The sequence below is a fragment of the Sturnira hondurensis genome, unplaced genomic scaffold (assembly GCF_014824575.4).
Source record: "Sturnira hondurensis isolate 20B ecotype Veracruz unplaced genomic scaffold, ASM1482457v3 Scaffold0011378, whole genome shotgun sequence".
In the NCBI taxonomy this organism is placed as follows: Eukaryota; Metazoa; Chordata; class Mammalia; order Chiroptera; family Phyllostomidae; genus Sturnira; species Sturnira hondurensis.
Window position 1 is genome coordinate 6,895,484 of NW_028084009.1, and position 16,015 is coordinate 6,911,498.

The 16,015-nt window shown below is 54.0% G+C and overlaps 1 protein-coding gene across 1 annotated transcript in view; it reads left to right on the plus strand.

Moving 5' to 3' along the window:
• Positions 1-3,830: 3,830 nt before the first annotated feature.
• ZNF831 (zinc finger protein 831) overlaps positions 3,831-16,015 on the plus strand; it is a 30,070-nt gene continuing 17,885 nt past the window's right edge. Inside the window, exon 1 of the mRNA XM_037059836.1 lies at positions 3,831-3,979. The gene's annotated coding sequence lies outside the window, so the exon portion shown is untranslated. The remainder of the gene's footprint in view (positions 3,980-16,015) is intronic.

Here is a 16,015-nt window from a genome sequence, read left to right on the forward strand (position 1 = left end):
ACGATGAGGACTGTGTTGGGGAGGGATCCAAACCCGCTGAGGGGACAGGCTTAAATGGAAACCTGGGTGCGTGGATCCCCAACGTGTGGAGAGGGCCGCGCCCCACAGCCTGCCCCTCAAGAAGCCCTCGTGCCCAGCGGGAGGCTGAGGCCAGGCCCCTCTTGGGCTCACGTGCCCGTCAGGTCCCACCTGGTTTGTGACTTAGTAGGTCTCCCACGCCAGGCCTGAGCTTGCTCTGGGAGTGAGGGACTTGAGTGTGGCACTCAGCAGATGGCCACCACGGCTGACTGCGTCCAGAGTGGCGGGGTATGTGCGGTCCCTCTCCGGGAGTTCTCAGGGAGGGGTAAGCAGGCCATCTCGCCGCCTTGCTGGCTCCGGTGGGGTCTAGGTTCTTCACCTGTGTGGTCCCCAGTGTGGACGAGAGTGCTGAAGTAAGCACACACGCACGTGTGTCCCCCGTTCTCATCGCTCATCTGCCACCTCCGGGACCAGGACACGGTGCTAGGCTCCGTTCAGTGCCTTGAGGAGGGCCACCAGGGGTGGGGGTGGGGGAAGGGCAGGCAGCAGATGTGGGGACCATCCAGAGAGACCTGTCTTGTAGTCGCTATCGATTTGACTCATCCGAGGCACTGAGAAGCACTGTTCAGTGCCCTGCTCGTAGGCGAGGCCCGGCTGGGCCCCTGGGCCCTGGGTTTCCTGCTCAGACTCACCCACACGCCGGGCCCTGGTGAGCTGGGTGGCAGACGGCAGAGCAGCCACGGGGGTGGGCGGGGGCAGCGCAGCCAGCCCCCTCCCTGGGGCCTTCTGCTGTGCGACTGAACATTTGGGAACTGGAGGAGGCCCGTGGACCCCACTGGGTTCCCTTGGCCGCGGCCATGTGTGCTGTTGGGGCGGAGGGGCGGTGCCCGCGGCGTTGCCCCCGAGACCCCTTATTCCTTTCCCCTGCTCCCACTCGGACCCCCAGGGCGCCTGACGCCTTTGCCTGGTTTGGCAGCTTTTTCTCTGAGATAGCTTTGATGTGCAGCTCAGCCACTGCAGGCTGCAATTTTGCCAAATGAGCCTGGCTTTTGGCAAGGGAGTGATCCTATCTTTTTTTTTTGTTTGTTTCCTTGGGAATAAAAGACCCAATGAAGCAAGTTCACCATTCTTTGGAAATTTCTTTTTCTTTGGTGGCTGTTGCCACTCGCTTAGCTCATTGGCTGCCTGCTGCCTGCTCTGGAGAGTAGAATTACATCATGGCACTGAGAAAATTGGAAGGGGAGCAATGTATTTATTATACTGAGATATAACTCACATACTATAATGTTTATCCTTTTAAAGTGTGCAGTTTAGTGGTTGTTAGTATATTCACAAAGTTGTGCAGTCATCACTGTTATATAATTCTAGAACATTCTCTACTCCCCTCAAATGAACTCCATACCCACCAGCACTCACCTCTCTCCCTCCCCCGGGCCCTGGCAAACACTCACCGGCTTTCTATTCACTGGTTTGCGGCTTGGATGGTTCTTTCACTGAGCACAGCGTGTTCAAGGTTCCCTTTATTTTTATTTGTTTTTTAATCTTTATCTGAGGACATTTTTTCATTGCTTTCAACAGAGATGGATGGAGGGGAGAGGGGAGAGAGAGAGAGAAAAACATGGATCAGTTGCCTCCCATTCGCCCACTGACGGGAGTGGGGGAACTGAACCCACATCCTAGGTATGTGCCCTGACAAGGATTGAACCTGCCCACGGGACGATGGTCCAACCAGCTGAGCCACCGGGCCAGGGCGGTTCCTCCTTTGAGTCGCCTAGTGCTGCTCCAAGGCAGGAATACGCCACATTCAATTCATCCACTCAATTGTTGGGATATTTACTTGTAATCAACCCCAAAAGGTATTTTCTAAAAAGTAGTTCTTGCACAGGAAACCTTTTCACGAATTTATCTTCTCAAGGGGCGTTCGGACTGCAGCTCGGGAGGAAAAGGCAACTGAGGTTTGTTCAGGCCAGAGGGACAGGCTCGTCCCTGAGGACTCCCCTGGTGAAACTGGGGGGCGCCGCTGACCGGGCTCCCCACAGGGAGCCGCGTGCACCATGCCTGCTCCTCTTCCACAGCTCTCTGCTCTTGGGCAGCTGGGGGTTCCCCTACTCTGGGGAAGGGCCCATCTCTTCGGCACAGGACAGGGACGTTTTGCTGGCCACGCCAGCCTGCGTTTCCAGTGCCTTCCTCTCCCTCCCCACGTCTGCGGCTGCCTGTGCCTTCTCCGTCTGGGGCAGCAGATCACTCATGAGTCCCCGACTGTTGTGCACGTTCAGTCATCTCTAGCTTACCTCTTGCTGTTGCTTCTGCCTGTCAAACTCTTAGGCATCCTGCAATACCCATCTCCGCTGTCACTTCCTCCAGGAAGGCTCTCCAAACCTTCTTCCTCTGGGCTGCCCCAACACTGTGTTTGTATGTCAAATGGCCTGGAGGGCCGGGGTGGGGCTCTTACAATACTCAATAGCCACAGAGGTGCTAGTTAGGATAAATCGGACACGACGTGGGTGTCGGTGCCCAGCAGCAGGCATTTACTCCTTGGTTGCTGGGTCCTGGGGTCCCAGGGTGGGGGAAGGGATGCTGGGGTTGATGTCAGCTGACTGTGCTCCTGTCCCTCTCCTGTCCTCAGCTGCACGTGCCTCCTGCAGCCTCGTGCACGCTTGTGGCTCACACCGCCAGCGAGGTGCCTGTTCACCAATGTGGTGGCTCCGGGAGTGGAAAGCACGGGAACCTGCGTAATCTGGTTTGAAGCCCAGCTCGCCGGGCCAGATGAGGTCCCCCCAAACCCCATCTAGTGAATAGGAGGCTTTGTCCCACATGCAGCTGGCTGTTCCTGAAGGCAAAGTGGGCGGAAGAAGCAGCTCTCTCCGGTGAGAGCCAGCCTGAAGGAGTTAACGTACGTCGCTCTGCGTGGCCGGCTTCGCCTCCGGTGGCCCTGGCTCGCCCAAAATGGGTTTCTCGCCATTAGCTCCTTTTCCGGTTTAGAGATCCGTTTTGCTTCTCAGCCCCCGCCATTTAGCGTAATTGGATTTTTCACCCTCCATCACTCCCGAGCTTGCGCCTTCCGAAGTCGCAGAGCCCAGGGCAGGGACCCCGGTGGGCAGAGAGAGGAGCTCACCGTGGGGGCAGAACTGAAAGGGCCCTGAAAACCTCTCCATCAAGATCACAGTTCAGTGCGATATGTGCAAAAATAAAAATCCACCCCCCAAATTCTACACTGAACCCCGTGTGAAAATGCTGGGTGAAGGCGGCCCCACGGAGACCGTCGAGTGGCCTCTGGCAATGGGGTTCGGTGCCCTTCTGGGCCCTTGGGAGCCCCCAGGCTCACGCGGGGACTTTAGCGATGCTCCTTCCTCCCTCCAGGGGCCAGGAAAGCGACCCTGCTGGCTCTCAGCTCTCCACTTGCACAGAGTCCCTTGGTCTGTGGCATGGTGGGTGCTGCACCCCCATTCCAGGCTGCGGTCTCTCTCTAGGGGCATTAGACCCCCAGTCCCCGGAGTCGAGAGCTGGTCTCTAAAGTTTCCCTCCTCCGTGTCTCTCTCTTCCTGTTTTTGAGCGCTTGCTGCTGTGACATGAAGAAGCGTAGAGACGCTCATTCACTTCCTCTTTCTGAGCCAGGGCCAGTTTCACCTCGGCCACGTCTCCTCCACTTCGCTGCGCATGGCGCCTTCTCTCCGTTAGACGCAGGTTGGCTCAGAGGCTGAGCCCTGGGAGGTCATCCTCTTTTCCTTTCTTTTCTAAACCGCAGGGGGTCTCCCTCTGCCCTGCAGAGCAGGACCCACGGGGGATGCCCGAGACGCCGCCTCAGCAGACAGGTGCCAGTTCCCTGTTCTGGGAGGAGTGTCCCCGGGCCCCCTCTCTCCGAGGGGCCGGCCCACCTGTCTTTGCCCAGGCGGTGCATGTATTCTCCGTTTGCATTTGAATCTGAGCATCATTGGCCGAAAACTCGTCCCTCTTCTTACAGGTATGTAACGTGCTGTACCAGATAGGTATACGGAAGGTGTCCGTTTAAAAACAAAACAAGATTTTTTTTTTTTAGCGTGCGCTCGCTAATGTATCTGTCTTTGAGCACACAGGTGCAGAGAAACGCTCTGTTAAACTGGGTCTGGCCCAGCTGAGTAATTCTCCTGGGTGCTTCACCCCGATTGTTGCTTTTGTCAAAATATTGACTGCAATCCCTGATAACTGTCAGGAGCCAGATCCACAGTCCAGGTCGTCTGAATGTAAAAACGAGCTGGGAGGAATATCTGTGGCTTCGTCAGCAGCGTTTTCACGGGCAAAGGCACACCGAACTCTACCGCGGGTGTGAATGGATTAGAAACATCGCTTACATCAGCCCAGAGCTTGGAAAACAAAACATACAGTAGACTCTACAGGTCGAGACCCTTGGCAGTGGCATTATTTATGGCTGTCCTACCGGTCCACCGCCCAACAGGAGCATTTTTCAATGTGATTTACAAGGGACCGTGGACTCTGGGCCATGTATTTCTACACGTGTTTGGTTTCCCAGTCTCCAAAATAGCTAAGAGCTGGAGGGCCTGTCAGATAAGGCTGGAGCCCGAGTTCTGGGAGGTGATGTGGGTCTCCGTTCCCGCCGCAAATCTTTCTGTAAGAATGAAAACCGAGATGTTATCTGCCCCCCCAGTACCACGGGGAACAGGATGCAACCTAGCGGGAATGGTAACACTGGCTGACTGGGAAAAGCAGGGCAAACGTCAGGGCCCGTCTAAAATAACGTGCCTTTTTTAACCGGCCTCCTTCCATTGCCCCAGGAAAGATCAATCATTTAGGATCACGGGGCGACTGCTGATTAGAACTAGAGTTCTTCGGGCATCACAGGGGCTGTGGGAAGATTTGGAGGAGCCGGAGGGTGGATAAAGGTTGCCCTTCGACTGGGAAGCTGGGGACGGTCATGGAGGAGAAGGTCCGTGTGAGCAGGGTCACCATCAAGCGTCTGGCTGGGCTACTCTGGAGTGGCCATGCTCAGGAATTTCTGTTAGGACCATGCGCAGGAAGGCTTCGCGCTGCGTGTGCTGGGAACCGAGTGAGAGGCCGTTGCCCGTCTTCACAGCTTGCGTTGAAGTTTCCACAGGATCCCCGTCGGGTCACAGTTAGGGTGGGGCCTCTTCTTCTGGGGCAGGGATGTGGAATGTCTTTCGAATATAGAGGTACCAAAGGAGAAGGGAGTTGACACCGAGAAAACGAAGTCAAGGGAAATGAACAGTGTGCACACTGAGTCTCAGTTCTCCCAGGGTGGCCTTGTGGTGCGCAGAGCCAGGGCCGTGGCTGTAGGTGGGTGATAGCAGCTGCAGCGGTACCGTCGTCTCCCACGCAGGGGAGGGCCTTCCTGTTTCAACTCTCTCTTTATGGACTTACTCACTATTTCTCATGTGTATACATTCCCCTTTGTGTTCTGAGATCGTTGGAGATTCACATGCAGCTGTAAGAAATAATCCAGAGAGATCCTTTGTCCCTTCGACCCACCTTCCCGCGATGGTCACACCTCACAGCCCAAGACCGGGAGCTTGACGTCCATAGCGTGAAGCCACAACCATTTCCGCCGCCGCAGGATCCCTGGTGGCCACCCTCAAGTCCATCCCGCTTTCCTCCTCTCAACCCCGGGTAACCGCCCACCTGTTCTTCGGTCCCATGACTTGGCACTTCAAGACCGTTATATATGGTCACGGGGAGGCAGAACCCAGCGCAGGGCGTAGAGTGAGCAGTGTGATGATAACTCCGTACCGGGCCAGGTGGGGACTGGACGTATTGGGGGACCACTTTGTAACGTATGTGATTACCTAACCACTATGCTACACATGGAAGCCAAGGTAAAATAATATTGAAAGTAAAAAGGAACTGAAAAATAGAACATTTTTTAAAAGGACGTTATATAAACGGAACCAGTGTGTGGCTTCTGGGATTGGCTTTTCCACTCAGCGTAGTTCTCTGGAGAGTTACCTGAATTGTTCAATATCCAGGTGTTGAGAGTCCCACCCCCCACCCCATCCCCTGTTTATTGCTGATATTCTAAGACCTGGAAATAGCACTGTGGCTGAAACGGTCCCCTGCAAGGGACATCTGGGTTGGTTCTGGCTTTTGGCTGGACGGACGTGGCTGGGCTGTGGTGTGAACAGAAGTTGCCCTTTCTCTGGGTCGAGTGCCCCGGCGTGTGGTTTCCGAGCTGAACGGGAGCCACGCGTGGAGCTTTTGAAGAGAAGCTGCCCGGCTCTTCTGCAGAACGGCTGTCCCACTCCACACCCTGCCCCGCGTGTGCCTAGCCCTTCCGCGCCCTCAGCTGCATCTGGCGTCGTCCCAGTTTTCTATCTCTGCCATCTGACAAGCATGCGGTCGTCCGTCGCTGCGATTTGCACGTGCATTTCTCGGGCGGCTGATACCCTGACCGTCTTTTCGTGCATCTGTGCATTTCCTTTGGCTTATTTTCTAATTGGATTGTTGTTGAATTTTTTTAATCTTCAGTTTTCATTGTTCTTTATGTATTCTAGACATGAGTCTTTTATCAGATGTGGGGCTCACAGATATGTTTTTCTGGTAGCAGAGACATTCACAGAGCAAATAGTTCTAATTTGGATGAGGTCCGATTGATCAACTTCCCCCTAGGGTTCACGCTTTTGGTGTTAAGCATAAAAACTCTTCTCTGTGTCGTAGATCCTGAAGATTTTCTCCTATTTTTTCCTAGATCCTCATAATTTTACATTTAAGCCTATTCTACATCTTGAGTTAATTTCTCTGTAAGATGCGAAGTTTAGGATGAGGGTTATTGTTTCGCTTGTGGAGGTCAATTGCTCCAACCCTATTTGTCAAAAAACGTACTCTCCTCAATATGTTGCTTTTGAGGCTTTGTTAGAGATCATTTGGGCATATTCGTATTATTTGTTTTTTTTAAAATTCTGTTTTATTGATGTGTCTTTTCCTCACCAATATGACAGAGTCTGGTTTACTGCAGTTATGTAATACTTTTTCAAATCAGGTAGACTGATTCCTCGTATTTTATTATTCTTTTCCAAAATTGAGCTATTCTCATTTCTTTATTTTCCTATCTAAATTTTAGAATAATCTTGTCCTCGCCCACAAAAATTCTTACTGGGGTTTTGGTAGGAAAAGAAGCTTGCGTGTAACTTTGGGGCAATCTGACGGCTTTACAACCTATAGCCCCACAGTCCATGAACACAGTATGTAGCTTTATTTTTTAAATTGTTTTGCTTTTCTCTGAGTTCTTTTGCCAGTGTTTTGTAGCTTTTAAGCGTAGAGGTCTATGCATGTTTTGTTAGACCTTTGCCTAAATATTTCATTTGTTTTGCTGAATAGTTCTGTGTTATCCTAGTGACCTACTTCGTATCTGGAGGGTGGTGGTAGTTTGCGCTTTTCAAGGAGTTGGCCCGTCTAGTCTAAGTTACCAAGTTCGTGTGAACAGAGTCCTGCACGGTCCTCTCGTGCCCGCAGAGTCTGCAGGTGCAGCCTGGGGTGCGGGTTTGTATCTTCTCTCACTCTCCCCCCTCAATCTTTGTGAAGATTCCAAAGATCAATTTTATGATCTTACTAAAGAACAAGCTTTTGAAAAACGGACCTTATTATTTTTCTCTTCTCATTTCCTCGATTTCTTCCTCATTCTTCCTCATTTCCTTCCTTCTGCAGGCTTTGGGCTGGGTATGTTTTTCTTTCACTGGATTGTTGAGGTCAGAGCGTGGGTCATTGACTTGAGGCTCTCTCTTTTCTCAGAGAAGCACCTGGTGCCATAAAGTTCCACTAACTCGTGGTTTTGCTTTTCACTTTCGTTCATTCGATGTGTTTTTTGGTTGCTCCGGACATTTCCTCTCTGACCTGTGGGTTACGGAGCAGCACACGGCTTGGTTTCCCAGTGTCTGCAGTTTCCTGTTATCTTTCCATTGTTGGTTTCCAGCCTGCTCCCACTGCGGCCACACGTGCTAGGTGACTTCAGCCCTTCGGACGTGCTGAGGTTTGCTCTGTTGTATGGCCCGAGGTGTGACCTGTCCCGGTGCGGCAGCCTGGCTCCAATCAGGAAGTCCACAGAGCAGATGCACCCAGAGAAGTGTCACGCCAGAATGGTTAATGCCACACAAAGTGGCTGACTTGAAGACACAGGGGGGCTCTGTCTGGTACCCTAGGGTGGAGGGGACAATAAGCCCCCGAGAGGGTGGGAGCGGGGGGAGCGTGCAGCTGTCACGGGGGACGTGGGTGCGCGTCAGGGGTCTGGACACCAGAGGGGTAGAGCTCACTGGCTGCATGAGCGGGGTGAGCGCCAGTCCTCCGTGGACGCCCGTCCGCGGGCGGACGCATGTGGGCTGAGCACATGTGGGGCTGCAGGGAGGTCAGCAGCAGGTTGAAGCCAGAAGCATAAGGAGGAGCCGCAGGGCTGACTCCTGCGGACAGTCTCGTACCCAAACTTCTCGACCGGCCCCCTGGCGCCTGCTGGAAATCACAGGAAGCCTCTCCTACCTGAGATGTCCTTCCAGTGTCTTCTGTTTCCAAAAGACTAACCCTAGAATTAACCCACAGTAGCGCATGTTTAAAATTGTTACATGGGAAGGAGGAAGCCGTAGAGAATGATTACTCTACGGTAAGTAAACTCATGCGTGGAGCGCACATAGAAATCAGACACACAGCCTCTCCCACCCTCCCTGTGCCAGGTGGCCATCGACGACTTTCCCACTGCAGACCCCACTGGCCCTCAGGACAGACCCTCAGCTGCCCTTGACCTCCTGGAGTATCTGGTAATCCCTGAAAAATCTGGACATTCACTTGTCCTCCACATCACAGTCACACTAGTATGTGGCCGTAGGTCCTTCAGGGAAGACTGGGAGGAAGAATCATAGAGAGTCAGTGTAACAATAATACAGGGTCCTCTTCTGAGGGGACCCAGACTTCCCATCAATCAAGGGACCCCGGAGAACTTGGAGCTAACTCAGGTCCGAAACCTGGAAGGAGGGTGCGGGTCTCTGTTTGGTGACAAAGCCAGGTTACTAGCTACCAGACTTAGGGGGTTTCTGATTATGCAGAAGCAAAGTCCTCGCAGGCTTGACCCCTGTGTCACTGTGAGGGGCACTTTGATCGATCAGCTCCTGAAACTGAGATCTCTGAGACCCAAGGAATGCAGACTGCTGGCACTATGTCGCTGTGCCCGCTCTTTTTTCGACAATCAACGCTGCCCCTTGGCCTCTGCGGGCCTGGAATTCCCCCATCCCATCTAAACCACAGAGCCCAGCTTCAGGTGGCGTCCCTGGAGCCATGTGGGGCTGGAGGAGAGAGCCACCATGGAGGTTCCCAGGGACGCAGTACCCTTCCTCAAGTTCAATGCCCTGGTCACCACAGAGACTTCTGGGTCTTATGGAGGACTGGCATTGGGGGCCGGGGGGGGGCATGATATTTCCGTCACATGATATTTCCCATCTGGCATTCCTCTTTGCCCGACTTCCTCATCCACCTCGTGCCAGAGAAACCTCGGCATCTCAGCCTCCCTGCAGGTGACCGAGGTGGCAGGGTTCAGTAAGACAACCAAGTAAGCCGTTAAAGTCACGTCCAGCTGTACAACTGATGCAGTAAATCGGGAATCTCTGGTTAGTCTGTTCCTATCAGTGAACTCGCCCGACTGACAGCGCTGGTTTCTGCCTTTCTTGGAATATCACCTTGGCAGTCCAGCCCCACACACCTGCCCAGGTTCCTGCTGATACAGACCAGCTGGGGCCTGCGACTTCTCCGGCGGGTGAGCTACTCCCGTCTGGGCCCTAGCGTGTACTTGTGCCCTGGCATTGGACTGCAGTCACAGGTCTTTCGGCAACAGGGGATGGTGGTGGTGAGCTCTGAGAAGAGCGAACAACCCCTTTCAAAGCATCGGCCCCAAGGGAGGGTGTCACAGGTTTGCAGGCTGAGGAAGACCAGTCTTCTTGGACCGTGGAGAGAAAGGGGCTCATAATGACTTGGGGGTCGACAGCGTCCCTGTCTTCTGGTCCAAAGGGATGTCCTTCTTCCACATTTTGGGAGCTCATTGCTACCTGAGTAAGGTTCTGATTATCACACAAGAACTTGGCCAGACTGAACAAGGGGCCCTCCTAATCCAGGTGCATGCCCATTAAATTTCATGTTTGCTGCTCAGCCATGGCAGCTCTGCGGCTCTAGGAAATCAATCAGAGATTGGTTTAGGGCTGCCTGGTTCTCTGACCATGACCCAAGGCGGTAGCAATGAACCTGAGCTTGTCATTTTCTCTCTAAGCGTGCCAGGGCACTCAAAAAAGTTCGTCTCATAGCAAAGCCCTGTCAGCCATCGTCACTGCCGGGTGGCAAGCCGGGAGCCCGGGAGCTCCTGAGGCACGTGCTCCTGTTGGCACGGTGTCACATCCAACTGCAGGTGACAGCGTGATGAATTGTGATGCCACTGCCCTGGCGAGGAGCTCAGCATCCCACCCCAGGGCATGGGTGGGTGTGGCCAGGGGAAGCCCAAGCCCCATCTGTGGGGACCTCTCCCAGTACCAGGTCTGTGATTGACTCTCTCATCAGGAGACGGAGATCTCCCAGGAGGTCACACTGAAGAAGTGTAGTAAAAGAGTCATCGTAAGACATAAGGCAACTCTGTGCAGCACCCCAGGATGGAGACAGAATTCTCGAGAAAGGGCAGACTTGGAAGGCGTCCAGGCCTCTCTGGCGGAGCTGGGGGCTGGCCGTCGATCAGCGGCGGAGTTGGCCGCCGCGGCCAGGCTGGGGCTTCACCTGGAGTTGCTGAGCAAACAATGGGTGACCCTCTGGCGTGTGGGCAGGAAGCAGGTGATGAACAACAGGAGGTGTGGGGTGCACTGCGGGGCTGGGGGCCCCCGGTGGGGCAGAGGCCCTCCGGGCTCACGGGCTGTGCGGAAGGAAGTAGGGCCTGCAGAGGGAGGGCCCCTCTGTGCAGACCCAGCCGCAGGTGGCTGGTGCTTCGGCTGCACGGGGCCCCAGTTTCAGCTGCAGACTCATCACCTCCACTCCGAGGCTGTGAGGTTGCGGAGAGATGGTGTCTGTGGGCTGTGATCTGGACGCCGTCTTTGCCATCTGTGGGTGTCACTATTTACCGGTTGCAGTGAAATGTAGAAGGTGTACCCCACTTTTCCTTCCCCTATTTATAATTGTCTGAAGTGATTCTCCTAAATATACCGAGAGCCCTGTCAGACCGTGTTGTTTTCGCCACAAGCATCAAACGTCATTTAGGAAATTTAAAGGGAAAATGCTGCGTTCACCTGTATTTTTATTCCTTCCATTTTTTTTCCTTCTCCCTGTTCCAACCGTCCTTTTATCCACTTCTTTCTGTTTGGAGAATGTTCTTGGGCCCGTCCTGTAGGGTAGCTCTGCTGGCGACAAATTCTCTTTGTGTTCTATTATTTGTTAATGTCTGTGTTTCTCCCTTGTTCAAGAAGGATCTTTCTGCGGGGTACCCAGAATTTGGGGTTGACAGTTCTTTCTTTCATCCCCTGAAAAAAGGCTTGCCACTTCCTCCCAGCCTCCGAGTTTCTGCTGAGAAACCTACTGTCGTTAGGATTTGTTTTCTCATACAGATAATGGAGCATTTCTCTCTCTCTGCTTTCAAGAATGTTTTATTTTATTTTTTTGTCTTTATAGTTCAGAAGTTTTGACTGGTGTGTTTTGGTGGGGATTTCTTTGGGTTTCTCCTGTTCGGAGGTCACTGGCTTCCCGAAGCCATAGGCTGATGCCATTTACCAAACCGAAGCTTCCAGTCATTATTTCTTGGACGGCTTTTGCCAAGTCCCCTCTCTCCCCTCCTTTTGGGACGCGATGACAGGGATGCAGTCCCTTTGTCACTCCCACAGGTCTCAGAGGCTCCGTTTCCTTTCAGTCGTTCAGGCTGGCCCATCTCCCTCGTCCTGTCTTCTAACTCGAGGGTTCTCTTTCCCTCCCGTCGTTCTGTGGCTGAGCCCACCCACTGAATTTTCAGAAGCTCCGTCTGGCGGTGGCGTTTTTCAGTTCTGTAATCTCCATTTGGTCGCCTTTTAAATTTTCTCCTTCTTTGCCGAGACTTTCTCACTCTCACTTGTTCCACGTGCGTTTGTGGGAACATTTCGCCAGTAGCTGTTCCAACCCCTCTGCCGGAGAGCTGCCGAGGCACTGGTCTCCCCACGGCCTGGCGCTTCCTCGCTCAGTTCGAGCTCTTCCGGCTCGCCCTGTCCGGGGGTTCTGACGAAAACGTGGACGTTTTGGGTGCTACGTTACAAGAGTCTGAATTATTAAGCCTTGTGCTTTAGCTGGTGTCTTTGGTCCTGCTTGGTGGGAGGAGAATGTGGACAGAAGTCCAGGTCGCCCCCTGAGTCTCTCTTGGGCCCCAGGAATGGGCTCCTTCTCACTGCTGGGGGGTGGCGCTGGTGGTTCTGACTCCTCAGGAGGCCACCCGGCCTCTCCCTGGGGGGTGGGAGAGCCCGGGAGACGCAGGATGACTTGGCATTGCTCCCCTCGGAGCTCCCCTGGACACTACAGGCAAGGGAGTCTTCTCCGTAGGCGGATAGCGGTGGCCACCCAGACCCCCGCGCAGGCCCCCTCTGACCCCACCCAGCAGGAAGGGATGCGAGTACACATGGTTTGACACACCCACACCCCAGAGTACTGCTCGGCCCTAATGAGGAGTGAACTTCTGAGCAAAAGAAGCTAGACCGAGGAAGTGACCCAGGTGATGACTCCACTTATATGACATTCTTGAAAAGGCAAAACTATAGGTCCTATAGGGACCAAAATAGGTCTGTGGCCTCCAGGGGTGGCAGTAGAGGGAGGGCTGGCTAAAAGCGGTAGGGGCACTCTGGGTGGGCTGGGTTGGGGCAGTGTGGTGGTCTTCTGCAGTAGATTCTGCTGGTAGCTACCCAACTGTGTCTGTTCATCAAAGTTCTTATCACCAGACACTGCAAGGGTGAATAGCATGGTGTGTCAGTTGCTCTTGAACCGAACACACGAAGTGCCCCTGCCTCTGGGGTGGGGTGGTGCTGCCGAAAGCTGGAGGGCATGGAGGGGCGCGACCCGGCGGTTCATCTCTGTAGCTGACGAGCACCTCTGCGGGCCCTAGTGAACACGCGTCCACAGGTGCTGAGAAGTAAATTTAAAAACAACAAAAACCAAGAGGAAAAAACAGCACCCGTGCCTTTTAGGAGTGAAGCCCCCAGGCCCCCACCCCCACTGCTGCGCGTCTGGCGTGCACACACAGGTATTTCCGAAGCGAGCAGCTCAGTGTGTAGGGTTCGCTCTGGGAATCCGCTGAGTCCCCTTGGCCTCCCCTGCCTTGAATTCAGCCTCGCATCTGTTTGCTATTTGCCTGGCTAATTAATGTAATTATACTGAACAATGACCACCACCAACACAATATTCTGAATTATGTGATTTCACGCCATAAACAAACAAATCTGTGTGGAGCGTGTTCGGTGGCTGTGGAGGGCGGTGTCACATGCCATGGTGTTTCCCGAGTCCTGAGCTGTGAGGGGTCAAGGTGAACCTCCCACGTGGCCAGGCCCACGGTGGGAAGAGGAGCTCTGGGGATGCAACGTGGCGAGCGAAGGTCACCTTCAAAGCCGTGTTCCCTTGGGGAAGGGGGTGGTCCTAGGTGACCATTCTCACCTTCCTGTTGGGCTTGTCTTTCAGCCAACAATAGTGCTGGATGCCACGCTTCCTCCATCTGCCGTGGGGGACAGCAGGGGTCACAGCACAATCGAGGCCGCCCTCCTACTTGTCACGTAACTGACGGCGGTGTCTCTGTGCCGACAACCTTACGTCTTTTTGCACCCAGACCACTGGCGCCCACCCCCCCTCCGATCTCATAGGTGAAGAGACAAAGGCTGAGGGGAAGTGAAGGTTTTCCCAGAAAGAAGCACAGCATACAGTCGGGCAGCTGGCGGCAGCGAAGGCGTCCCCTCTACATGGGGTGCGCTGCGTCCCCAGCACACCAGGTGCGCTCCCGCTGTTCCCTGAGCCTCACACGCTCCGCCCCCCAGACCTGCCCGGCTCACCCCATCACGGCCTCCTGCCGCTGTTCCAACCCCACCTCTCAGTGAGGTTCACCTGACCCTTCCCAGCAACCCTCCCTCCCCGCTGGGACCCCGGCCCCCAAAACCACACTCTTATCCTTCCTTACCAAGGTCTCTTTGTTTCATAACAGCATTTTCTCACATGAGATGTAATTTATTTACAAAAAACTTGCTTTTCTGTGCCCTAACTAGAATATAAGCTCTATAACCTTTGTGACAGGGGCGCCCTCCGGGAGACCGACACCTCACACACAGGACACAGCACCTGCCCCCCCACCCCAGGCGGTGCTCCAGGAACCTTTGGGTGGGTGCCCGGGGCAAGTCCCCACAGGTGCGCACTGCACTGGAGTCCTCACGCACTCCGCTGAGTGTCACCCCGGAGAGCTAATGCCCTCCGCCGCTTTTTGTCGGAACCCTTTCATTACCCGAAATGTGTTCCTCAGCTGATGGGCGCCTGGGTGGTTTTCAACTCTCGGTTGTTTTGAATGATGCTGGTGTAAACACTTGTATGCAAGTGTTTATTCGAATACCCACTTTCAGTTCTTTTGGGTATGTCCCTAGAAGCGGGATTTACCCTACTATGTGCTGGGTTGTGTAGTAGGCCTGTGTTCACCTTTTTGAGGAGCTGCCAGATGGCCTTCCACGCGGCGGCCCCACCCATTCCTGCTAGAGGCGTGCAGCGGGGCTACATCCTCTCCAGCACTTGTTAATTCCGGTTTATCGCCATTGTTACCACCGCTGTGCCAGCTGGTACCGAGTCACACCTCTTCGGGTCTGTATTTACGTTTTTCTGATGACCAGTGATGCTGAACATCTTTCCACGTGCTTTCGTCCCTTTGTGTATCTCTGGAGAACTGTCTTGCCAAGTCTCCCGCTCAGCTGTAAACGGACTGGTCTGCCTTTGGGTTATCGGGTCATGAGTTTGTTATATATTCCACATAGATTGGATATATGATTCACAAGCGTTTTTCGCTCATTCTTCGGATTTTCTTTTCATTTTCTCGATGTGTCCTTTTTTTGCACAAAAGTTTTTAATTTTGAAGAGGTCTTAATTTATCTTGTTTTTTTTTGAATTGCTATTTTTTTCAGCGTCATATCTAAGAATTTATTGCATAAAGTCCAAAGCCAGGAATGTTTACTCCTGTGTTTTCTTCTAAGAGTTTGGTCGTTTTAGCTCATCAATTTTGAGTTTTTTTGCACAAGGCGTGAGGTAGGGGGTTCATGTCATTCTTTTGCATGTAATATCTGGTGGTAGGACCTTTTATCAGACGCTATTTAATTGTAAGATTAGAGAATTCAGCTTTTACTCCTGGCCGTGTTTAACAATGGGCTTGCAGGGGTCCCGGAAATTTAACCGTCAGCCTTCGAGGGTCGGTGTGAGCTGGCCTGGGCGGGCTCCAGCGAGCTCTCCCCGCCCCGCCCCCTCCGCCTGCTGGATCCGGCCGGCTGCTGAAGGCTGGAATTCGGATTTGTTTTCGGGAGCAGTGGGGCTGCGGGGTGGTTGGAGTGTGCTCACCGAGCTCTGGGGGGGGGCTGCCTGAGGAAGAGAGCTCTGGACACCCAGTCCCGTCTGGCACCTGCCTTTCCCCTGGGGTTTGGAGAGAGTGGCTGGGACTCTCTGGCTCCCTGGCCTAGCCTTCGCCCCACGCTGTTCCCCTGGCTGACCGGGAACCAATTGTGTCCCAGCTGGATCCAGAGGGTCCCAAAGCTGCCCCCCGGAGCAGAGACCCAAGCCTGTCCCGAGGTGGGGGAAGTGCTCCTTTTCCTGGGGGGCCAGGTGGCACCCAGGATGCCCCGTGCCATCGGGATTCCAGGCAGATAGTGGGGACAGTCTGGGAGTGGCGTGGGTGGCAAGGTCCGGGCTGTGCCCCGAGGGACCGTGCGCTGTTCCTCTGGGACTCAGATTCCACCAGGTGCGCCTTCTTTTCTTCGGCTGAGTCCTGTAAGCTCGCCCTCAGGTTTGGTTTCTTCCCTGTTGC